Here is a 12,568-nt window from a genome sequence, read left to right as displayed (position 1 = left end):
TCCCTAGGAAGAAGTGGCCAAAATGCTAGGTTTATATCCTTATTTATAGTGAAGATAGGAAACCCTAGATAAGCCCAAGTCCAAGATAATCTTAAACTGGGTAATCATCCATTTCCCTAATTATCTGTCACACCCCCGAACCGGAATGGCGGAAACATCCGGGGGCGAATGACGTCATGTACAGTATCATAACAATTGGTAATAGAAATCAAAGCATTACAACCACCATATTGATAATTTAATATTTACATTGAGTTCGATTCGTTGTTTTTTTAACTCCAAAAACATATGACAAAAATATAAAACGTGACGCTACTACGCTCTATTGTCACAAAACCTGTGTGGGTACCTGTCTACTAATTCCCTGAGAATACAAGTGGTTTTGAAAAAGTGTCAACATTTAAGTTGGTGAGTTCATAAGCATTTTGTATAAGAAAGATATGTCATTGTTCCTTGAAAATGATAGTGTGTTCTTCCAGAAAATCCAATATTTTCTTTTCAAGTGCATTGTAGTCTTAGGAACCCTAAGACTGAAAATGTATAAGTATTGCTATACTCTCAAGTAGTATAATGTAATTTTATATCTTTATAAAACCATTTGAATGCATGTTTCCATAAATGTAAACTGTATTGTACTAGAAAATAGTGTAATGTAGTTTTATCTAAATAAAACCATTTGAAGGTATATATGTATTCGTAAACCAAACGTATTGTTAATACCCCTTGTGAGTTATTATAACCATGTTAATGACCTAGTTGGCCTGTTACGACGTTCTTCAGATGTCGGAATGGTAAGACATTTTTCACCCCCAGACTTTTCGGTCTAACTATAGCTAACAGTTTAGGTGTGGGATTTTCAGTCCCGTATAGATTTATACACAAGTTTCACGCTCTCTCACGAGAGATTTTGGTTCTAATACAGGAACTTTAGTATGTACTTTGGTAAGTACGGTGAAGGTATGTCTCACAAAATCATATTGACGGTTTACGTGTAGTATAATGAAAAACCATTTTGTAATGTGGAATATTATCCTTCCATAGTAATTACGTGGTGTAAAATAATTATGCCTTTAAATAATTATTTTTGTATTGTATCCCGAAATGGTAAAATAGAATGTATGTATCATAAACTATACCTATTATAGATTATAAAAATATTTCGTTGTATTGAAGAATCCTTTGTATGTACATTATCATTTTTACTATGATAATAAAATGGAATGAAATAATTATATATGTATTTTTATATAATTATACACTTTTTCTCAACATATTACAATAGGGTTAAAGTCTTACAAATTATATTTATAAAGTTTATTATTGTAATCAAATTTGTATCCATATATATATATATATATATATATTGTAAGAATAACATATGTAATGGTTTGTATATTAACACAAGTTTTCTTGTGTTTTACCTGTATCCCCCCTCCCTAAAGCATAGAAAAATCTTGCAAACTGTAGGGGTATGAACTCACCTCGAGTGTGTTCTTGGCTGGATAATGAAATGGTGGGGATGATCTTCAAGTTAGAACACTTGAAGGTGTTCATGTCCTATGAGTATTTAATACACGATAATGTTTATAAGTTAGTTGAATCTACATGTAAGTGTTGTATAAAATACTTGATTTAACAAGGAAACTTACAATGTTTCCTAAGAATTAACTTGAAGTGTTTTGTTTCCTGGGGATGTTTGAAAGTGTTTCTGGGAATAAGTTATGAAGATTTGAAGATGTTGTTGGGGATAACATGTATGAGCTTGAAGATGTATGAAGTTGAGCTCGTTTCATGAGAGAAAATTGTAAGAGTTTGAAGATGGAAATGAGACTTATGAATGGTATTTTTGGCCTAATTTTATATATGGGGTAAAAGTGATGTGATGTTTGCATTGGCAAGTGTAATTTATCTCATTGGAAAAAGTGCCACAGGATAAGATTTCTGATTTTGGCCTATCTTCACCAAAATCACCTTGATTTTGGTCTAAGTGAAACCGAGAACTAAGGTCTTCGTTCTAGAGGGATTTCGACCTAGGAGGATTTCGGTCTCGCATGTAGGGATGGCAAAAATCCCCATACCCAATGGGGAACCCGAAACCCGCATCCGTTTTGACTGGGGAATCCCCAGGTTGACCGGGGATGGGGACGGGGATGGGGAATACCTGAATAAAAAAAGTGGGGATGGGGATACCCTTAATCCCTGACCCTGGACCCGTCCCCGACATATATTAATATATAAAAATAATACAAAACATATATTTATAATATAGTTTATAATACATAAAATTTGAGCTAAGTAACCTAACTCATTAGTAATTACTTGGTTGAAATTATACTTTTTGCTTTTTCTTTTATCTAATTTAAACTCGTGTATATATATTTTTTTCTATTTGGTTGATCTATTTTACCTTAAATATCAATCTGATAATTTTTTTACTTGATTTTTGATGTATGTATTTAAATTTGGTAGAAAATTTATTTATATTTTTTCTGCAATTTATGGGTACTTATATATTTTATAAAATCTTTAAATTTATGCTGGTAAAATTGAAATATAGAGTTTTTTCTTATGTAAAAGTTTGCATGTTAAAAGAGAAAAAAAATCCCCGTTTCCCCGTTGGGGATCCCCAGTCCCCGTTGGGGGTGGGGATGGGGGTTTATTTATATTCCCCGATGGGGATGGGGATGGGGATGGGGATTGGAATGAGGATTCGGGGATGGGGATGGGGATTGGGGTCCCCTGTGTTCCCCGCCCCTGTTGCCATCTCTACTCGCATGTGATCTCGGCCTTGATTGATTTCGGCTGAGAAGTGTTTCCGGCCAAGGGGTGATTTTGGTTCTAGTTTTTGGGTCTCAAAACCAAAAACCTCAAATGCAAGGTGTTATAAAAATGAAATAAGATGTTTTGTCTAACTATTTGACTTTTGTTGAATTAATTGACTTTTGTTGACCCGAAATAGCCGGTTGTCACATTATCTCCCTGTTAGAGGGAGTTTAATCCCGAAATTATTTCTAAAGTGGTTACTCATGAATTAGGGAAAAGATGTGGGTACTTTTGTTTCATCTAACCTTCTCGTTCCCAAGTGAATTCAGGTCCTTGTTTGGCGTTCCAGTGGTCCTTCACTACTGGTATACGACATTGTTTCGTTCTCTTGATCTCTCCGTCCATGATTTCTACAGGTTCCTCTACGAAGTGTAGACACTCGTTTATCTCGATTTCATTGAGAGAGAGGGATTCAAACCCTCGATAGTAAACAATACTGGTTTTCAAGACTGGGGCTTTCAACCACTCGGCCATCTCTCTGAAAGTCAATAGTGGGATTACAAGAGTTTCTTCGGATAAACACTTCTTCAGATTAGACACGTGGATGGTGGGGTGTACGTTACTAAGTTCTTGGGGTAGTCGAAGTTTGTAAGCTACCAGGCCGAATCTAGAAAGAATCTCAAATTGTCTGATATACCTTGGATTCAGTTTTCCACATTTTCCGAAACGTATCATTCCTTTCCAAGGTGAGACTTCTAACAGAATGCAGTCATCAACCTGAATATCTAAGGGCTTTCGTCGTTTATCCACATAGCTCTTTTGTTGATCCCTAGATGCTTTCAGTCGTTCCCGAATTTGGATGATTTTCTCTGTTGTCTCCCTTATGATCTCAAGGTTGGTGAGAGTGCTGTCAGGAACTTGCCTCTTTGCTAGTTGTGTGTCACCCACTTCTACCCAACACAGAGGTGATCTTCACTTGCGTCCGTAGAGGGCTTCAAATAGCTCAACCTTGATGCTAGTGTGGTACTTTTTATTGTATGAGAATTTGATGAGTGGTAGGTGGGTATCCCAAGCTTTACCAAAGTTTATCACACAAGCTATCAACATGTCTTCCAGCGTCTGAATGGTTCTTTCGTCTTGTCTGTAAGTCTGGGGATGGTACATTGTACTCATGTTGAGTTTAGTTCCAAAGGACTTCTGTAACGAATGTCAAAAACTCGAGGTGAATCTGTTTTCCCTTATCCAAGAAGATAGCTAATGGCACACTGTGCAGTTTCACATTCTCCTTGTGATACGTTCCTGTCAACTTTTATTTTCTCTGTGGCTTTGGTCGGTAGGAAGTGTGTGGGTCTAGTTAATTTATCTACGATCGCCCAAGTGGTAGTGTGTCCACCCGGGTCCTTCCATAATCATTTCTTGTATAAAAGTCGTATAAAATCAAGATTGAAAAGAAAGTCGAATAAGTGATTCTACCCTAAGCCCACAACCAAATAAGGAAACAAGAGTAAAGCTAAATAACAAATCCTAAGTCTGTATAATTTTAATTATTTATAACGTATACACTTAGTAATCATAGATTACCAGCATGGGTCCTTAGTATCTACATGATTGAAGTGATTAATTTGGGTGAGACAGTATTTACAACTACTTTTTCCATAGCTACTGTGGTTAAGTCAAATTTTATCTTAACTTGTCGTACGGGTGGTATTCTCGGAGGGTCTTCTGGGAATACCATGGGAAGGTTACAAACTTTTGGAACATCCTTGATGTCTTTCGCTTCTTGTTTCTCATCCACTGTGTGGGCTAGGAAGGCGTGGTACTTCTTGCGTAGATAGTTCTAAGCCCTGGCATAAGAGATGATTTGAAGGGTTGTGTCGGGTATGTCACCGTAATGATAAGGGTTTCGTTAGTCGGTAGGTTAAGGCGAATGGTCTTTTCGTAACACATGATATTGGTATGGTGAGGACTTAACCAAAACAAGACTGTGATTACGTCGAAGTTTCCTATTGTAACTGGCATTAGACCGATTTGGAAAAAAAAATTGTTGTAGTGTTTAGAGAGTATCCTATGTATTTGTCTTGTGTGGTTTCGGTCTTCCCGTTAGCCATTTCTACGGTAAATGTTTCATTAAGTGTTTGAGGTTTTTGTTTGAGGAAATGTTCAAATTTATGGCTCACGAAACTCCTCTCCGCATCGTTATCGTAAGGTATGCATGAATATGAGTTATGTAGGTAGAAACGTACCGGTAATCCCAACGGTGTCCGTTGTTGCTTCCACATTTCCTATTGTTGAACTTTTCCGATGCCTCTGTCATTTTTGTTTCTAGTATTTGGGCACTCCCTTTTGAAGTACCCCGCCTCCCCACTTCTGTAGCAAGCCTGGCTCACCTCATTATTAGCGGCTTGGGTGGTTTGTCGTCTCGGTGCCTTACATAAACGGGTGGTGTGCCCTTCCTGTTGCAATTATTGTAGTGCATCTCTCGGCAAGCTCCATAGTGATGAAAGTTGCACTTCTTGCATTTTAGGAGAGTCCCAGCATATGGTTTCGTCGGTACTGAGGTAGTAGGGACGGCGGTGGTATGGGCTGCCACAGTTTGTTGTCTTTTCGTAGGTCCTTGAGTCGGATGGCCCTTTTTCTTGTTCTAGAACTCTCGTTTCCTGCAAAGTACCCCTCCATTTTCGTGGGAGTTCTTAGGTTTGAAGTTTGGGGTATTCTTGCAGGAACACCCTCGCTGGTGTCCTTGGTTGTCACCTTGATTGGGACTGTGGTTACCGTTCTCATTTCTGTTCGTGTTGTTAGCGCTAAGTTGTGTCATCACAGTTGTCATGAAGGCTGCTAAAGTGGTTTGGAATATGGCGAGGTCCATTTGTAGAATGGGTGTTGCGCCGGTATGCTGGTTACTTCCACGTGATGGCATGATTCTTGTTGTATGGTATGAAACGAGTTCGTAAGTGAATGTGGTCATTGCTAGTTGTACACATAAATTTACATGTTTTGTTGCATGATTCCTAATGTTTCGACTAACATCATCATAATGTACTTATGGTGGTAGGTAGTGGTAGGTATTGTATAAATGTTAAGTTACCAAACTAGAACATAGATGTCAAAACATTAAGTTGATTCAGGTTACATAGGTCTTTGGGGAGGGTGTATCTTGGAAGGTGATATGTGCATAATTAGTTCATATTAAGTATTCATTTATTAACTTAATTATCGCATATTATGGACAAAAGGTACTTAAAAGTGTTAAATTATGTTTTTCAGTCCAAAAATGAAGCTCGGAAGCGAAAGGAAGCGGGAGAAACAATTAGAAGAGTGAGAATGGAATAAAGAAGAAAAACACTGAAAAAGGCACCTACTCGGCGAGTCAGATCGTCTACTCGGCGAGTCCAATCGAAGAATCGAGAAGATAATGACTCGGGATCCCAGATAGTTATCGCAATACGGGGAATGTGAGAGGGACTCGACGAGTCACCACTTGACTCGACGAGTCGGATCCTATATTTAAAGATAATTCCACAGATCGATTGCAGGCGACTTCTAACCTAATTTAGTCGACAATTAACTTCTGTTAAGCCGTTTTGAGGGTCTAGAAGGCGGCCGGAAGGCCGTTAAGCTAACAGGAGCGGAGATCGGAAGGATTGGAGAGCGGATACATGTCGGTTATCATATGGATTGCTGACGTGACCATGTTTAGCATTCCATTGTGGTACTTTTCTGTATTTAGTTTCTGATTTGGGTGTAAAAACCTTTTACTTTGCGTTTATGATTGAATGAAGCTTTGATTATTAGACTAATTGCTATATTGAATAGTTTATTTGTGTTTAATTTATCTTGCCAAGCTTGTTAAAAGATCCTCATGTGTTAATGATGATTACTTTCTGTTAATTGTTAAGTGAATTAAGTTGTATGAACATCTGCTTGATTTGCTTGTTTCTTATGATTTTTGATGACCATCGAGATTATAAGACTAGAAATAACGAATGTGAAACTAGGATTAATTTGAGAATAAGTAAGTTAATGTGTGAGCCTTGTTTGATGACCATCAACAAGAGGTTAAATTGAATTAGTAATTTGATTAACTATATTTACAAGTCTTGCTTGATACGAACTGAACACTAGGAAACATGTTAGTTTAATCAACTGATCACTGTTTAAATTGACTTGTTTGCTAAAGGATTAGTTATAGTGAACGCGAATCTAATCATTTTAGGAATCGGTGAATATTGAATAAATGAATTTGTGTATGCAATTGTCTATGTTTTAAAGGTGTAATTTGTCTAACCCAAAGTACCTGAAGAGATTTGCTTTCCTGTTAGTTTATCGAGAGTAGTTAATTAATTGTTAGTTTGATATTGATTTATTCTTTTCGTGTAACCTGTAACCTATAATCAAATATATTAAATTAATCCACCGTTCCCTATGATCGACACCCGACTTACCTAAGCTATACTGTAATCTGACTAGGTACACTGCCTATAAGTGCATAGATAGTCTAAGTTTGTTAGGTTATAAATATTAAAATTAGTGGGTACTTTTGTAAACATCAAGTTTTTGGCGCCGTTGCCGGGGAACGGTTTGTCATTAATTTAGTTTAATTTGATTATTCGTTATTTGTTTGATTTTTTTTTAGTTTGATTTTCGATGATATCATTTCACTTGTCGGGAAGGTTCTTGTTGTTATTTTGCAGGAATTTGGGATCATACACATTGCTTGGTTTGATTTTTTTGCATGGGTTTCGAGATTGCAAGCGATTAGGGAATTCTTGACTTGTTTAGTCTACTACTTTGTTGATTTGTCCAACTCAATCTATGAGGCGTAGTATAGCAAGGCGTATCATGGTGGTTAAGTGGAAGACCGAGCTCTTGCTGTTCTTGACTAGTTTGGTCACTTCTTGTTCTACTTTTAGTTAATGGTGCAAAGAAAACAAAGGAAATAGTCTGACAGGTCCCGAAAGTTTTTGTTTTCACAAACCACCTCTTGCATGCAAGGGATTTAATCAACAATTGTAACTTGATTTCGACGAAGTCGAGTGATCGTGATATCCTTTTTAGTTATTTTGTTTTTAGTTATTTTAGTGAGTTTTTCTTTTTATTTTTAGTTTGTTTAAATTTTGTTTTCCATGTTGATGCTCTTGATGTTTCAGATCTTTGCAAAACTTTTACCCTTCAGATGCTTTCAGAATTGAATTAGGAGTTCTAGTTTCAAATGGGTTTAAAGTCATGGAATCAAAGTGAGAAAGAGAGTCAAGGAGGTGGAACTTTAACGTCAAAGTGTCGAGTCCGGTCCTTAGGGGTATGAGCAATTGAGTCTAAACATGGGGAAGAGTTAGAGACGTTTTTAGAGGCTAAAACAGTTGCAAAATACCAAGTTTTTTCGTTCAGTGGCATACTCGACGAGTGCACTAAGCTGACTCGACGAGTCGCCTTGTATTTTTACATATTCTGAGAAGGCGCGCAGGTACTCGACGAGTCCACCATAAGACTCGGCGAGTCGTTTAAATGTTATACCGATGGACTGCTGATTTGATGCTGCTACTTGTCCCACTTGCTCACTTATTCTTCCATATCCATTCTTGAAGGTCTTACACTGATTTCCGCGTATTTGGAGCAACCCACACGAGTTTTGACACCCAAGGCATGGATGAGATGTTACCATGTCTAAAGTTAATTGAAGTTGGAGCTAATATGGAAGTGATCAGCCTATCGACTGCTATCCCAGGGGAGTTTGTTCCAATTCCCTCTTTAGTTTATTTTTATGGCATAATATGCAATGAGGGCATTGCATCAAATAAGTGTGGGGTAGGGGGTTGGTTACATAATAGAAAATCTAGAGTCTTAATTTAGGTTAATTTTAAAATTTTGCATATCAAAAGTATTACTTAGGATTTATTTAGAAAATTTTGGTAAAAAAAAATTAGGATTCCATGTTAGAGTTGTGTTGATAATTGCATGATAACCCAAATGTTTAGTTGAGCCTATACACGTTCTAATGCATTTGTGGCTTCCTTATTTCAGTGAAATCATGAGACAAAAACATGACCTTGCTCAGCCTGAGGGATGCAATATGTTTAGCAGCCTAAACCTGAAATGTATCCAGAAAAGTTTTTATCATTAGCCAATAAAGGTTGAGATTGAGCGCCCTTGCTTAAGCATGTAGGGATTTAAGAAAAAAAAATATATTGAGAAATACATGAAAAAAAAAAAGAAAAGAAAGAATTACGAGTAAAGTTATAAGAATTTTGGAGCAAATAAAGTGAAGATCAAAAGATCAAAATTCCAAGAAATCCAAAAAAGTTGAAGATACCCGAAAATCAAACAATAAAGGTGATGAATTCAAAGAGATCAAAGCAAATATCAAAGAAGAGATGAATTCAAAAGAGCTCCATAATGGTATCAAAAAGTTGTAATTCTAGATTATGTATGCTTTGGTGGCTCAATTAAAAATACCTTGAGGGTAAGAGGTTTTCTGCGGATGGATTCGGAGGGTTGCATAAAATGAGCATAGTTCGGGGTGAGTGTCTATGAGGATTGTGAGTATTTGGAGTATGGGAGGTCTTTAGGAAAAATTTTAGACACAAATGCATGCATTGCGGTCTTGGCATAATGGTTGGGTTAGATTGGAGTTGTTATACATAATTCTAATATGTTTAAAATTCAGTTTTGCTTGGGGGCAAGCAAAAGACAAGTGTGGGGTATTTTGATATGTGCATAATTAGTTCATATTAAGTATTCATTTATTAACTTAATTATCGCATATTATGGACAAAAGGTACTTAAAAGTGTTAAATTATGTTTTTCAGTCCAAAAATGAAGCTCGGAAGCGAAAGGAAGCGGGAGAAACAATTAGAAGAGTGAGAATGGAATAAAGAAGAAAAACACTGAAAAAGGCACCTACTCGGCGAGTCAGATCGTCTACTCGGCGAGTCCAATCGAAGAATCGAGAAGATAATGACTCGGGATCCCAGATAGTTATCGCAATACGGGGAATGTGAGAGGGACTCGACGAGTCACCACTTGACTCGACGAGTCGGATCCTATATTTAAAGATAATTCCACAGATCGATTGCAGGCGACTTCTAACCTAATTTAGTCGACAATTAACTTCTGTTAAGCCGTTTTGAGGGTCTAGAAGGCGGCCGGAAGGCCGTTAAGCTAACAGGAGCGGAGATCGGAAGGATTGGAGAGCGGATACATGTCGGTTATCATATGGATTGCTGACGTGATCATGTTTAGCATTCCATTGTGGTACTTTTCTGTATTTAGTTTCTGATTTGGGTGTAAAAACCTTTTACTTTGCGTTTATGATTGAATGAAGCTTTGATTATTAGACTAATTGCTATATTGAATAGTTTATTTGTGTTTAATTTATCTTGCCAAGCTTGTTAAAAGATCCTCATGTGTTAATGATGATTACTTTCTGTTAATTGTTAAGTGAATTAAGTTGTATGAACATCTGCTTGATTTGCTTGTTTCTTATGATTTTTGATGACCATCGAGATTATAAGACTAGAAATAACGAATGTGAAACTAGGATTAATTTGAGAATAAGTAAGTTAATGTGTGAGCCTTGTTTGATGACCATCAACAAGAGGTTAAATTGAATTAGTAATTTGATTAACTATATTTACAAGTCTTGCTTGATACGAACTGAACACTAGGAAGCATGTTAGTTTAATCAACTGATCACTGTTTAAATTGACTTGTTTGCTAAAGGATTAGTTATAGTGAACGCGAATCTAATCATTTTAGGAATCGGTGAACATTGAATAAATGAATTTGTGTATGCAATTGTCTATGTTTTAAAGGTGTAATTTGTCTAACCCAAAGTACCTGAAGAGATTTGCTTTCCTGTTAGTTTATCGAGAGTAGTTAATTAATTGTTAGTTTGATATTGATTTATTCTTTTCGTGTAACCTGTAACCTATAATCAAATATATTAAATTAATCCACCGTTCCCTATGATCGACACCCGACTTACCTAAGCTATACTGTAATCTGACTAGGTACACTGCCTATAAGTGCATAGATAGTCAAAGTTTGTTAGGTTATAAATATTAAAATTAGTGGGTACTTTTGTGCACATCAGAAGGAGTAAGGTGAAAAGGTCCCATGCCTGCTCATGATGGGGTAAGGTTTATTTACGATCTTTCCAACGCCTTTCTCTTTCTCTTAATTCATTTATTGGTACTCTTTAGGATCCTCTTATGGATCCTCCTCATTTTATCCATTGGCTGCAATGGCAGGATAGTAGGGGTCGTCGTGGTGAAATCCGGTCATGTCGTCTGTCAGAGAATAGGGGTATAGGAAATACATGGATGGCTTAAGGGTATGATTCTATAATATTCTAAAAATACTTATGTAGTATTCTCTACTTGATGTTTGATTCTAGAGTTTCTTGGTATATAGGGTTGGTAAGTTTTAGATTGGTTGCCTACCACGACCATTCCCAAACACATGTTAGTCATATCTCGTATAAATATAGTCGATCAGGCTATATTTATCCCATATATGATTACATAACTGTCTAGACTTAATCGTAGTATTTAATTCATCTAAATACTTTTTATATGGTTCGTATTTCGTTGGAGTTCTTGTTGGAGGGACCGGAAGCATTGTTTGAGGTAGACATCTGCAAAAGAAGAAGGACAAAGTTTTGATTAGATAAGGAATCCTTAATTTAACACCCAAAATGAAATATTAAGGCTAGGACACAACACAATAATTCACAATTCGGAAGAGGGATGTCGTATTCCAATTGTAAATTATTTAAAGGTAGGTAAATGACAATTTACCAATTCCACCACGAAAAAGGAAATAAAGAATTAGGTTTTAAATGAAATGAAATTCCTAGATTCTTTAAGATTCATTGAACTATTCAATGACATGTTTAATCTCGATTATACCCTTCAAGTATGTAACTGGGATACCGAGAATCACAAACAAGGTGTAAATAACCATGAAAATTAGCTTGGTACTCTCGATATCATTTACCACCTAATCATTGTGATGGTTAACCACACACGCTCCATTGATCTATGATAATTTACGAGCTACCCATTTCCACCCTTGTTAGTCCAAGTTAGTGTGTCGATTAACCACACACGCTCCACTAACGACTTGACAAGGTGCAACGTGCAATTTCATTGATTAGTATCAAATTCACATTTTTCTAAAGTAACTAAGATTAGGAATATATAAAAACATTTAGTTACTTTATATTTATCATTATACTTATTAATCATAGAAACAATGTCATATCCTACCCGTTCGGCGAACGACCCTCCACCAATCAAGGAAGCTGTGGGTGAGAGTGGACACTCATTCAACCGCCATTTTATAGGTAGTTTCCTTATACCCCCTTATAGATCGGTTTCGTGAATGAGGCCTAATAATGGTAAGACCGAATCATCTTATACATATATATATATATATATATATATATATATATATATATATATATATCTTTTAATATTATAATAGTATAAGGGTTGTATTTTAAACATTTAAAATAGTAGGGTTTTAGAATTTAATATTTCAAAATTAAACTTTTAATTAAATTTTAAATTGCAAAACTTAAAGGGTGAAATTTGAAACTTTTCAAAATTACTAGATCATATTTTAAATAATTAATTAATCACATCATTTGTCATTATCTTAAAATTTGACCAAATCCATCTATTTTGATAAGGAAATCAAATTACCATTCAGCAAATTCAATTTATGGTGATAAAAACGATTTATGGTAACTATCCTAATAAAAAATAGATCAAAAATTCAAAGAATCTGCTAACAGATGAGTCAG

Source organism: Lactuca sativa, chromosome 6 (assembly GCF_002870075.4).
Source record: "Lactuca sativa cultivar Salinas chromosome 6, Lsat_Salinas_v11, whole genome shotgun sequence".
NCBI classification, from domain to species: domain Eukaryota; kingdom Viridiplantae; phylum Streptophyta; class Magnoliopsida; order Asterales; family Asteraceae; genus Lactuca; species Lactuca sativa.
Note: the sequence above shows the minus strand (reverse complement) of the source record.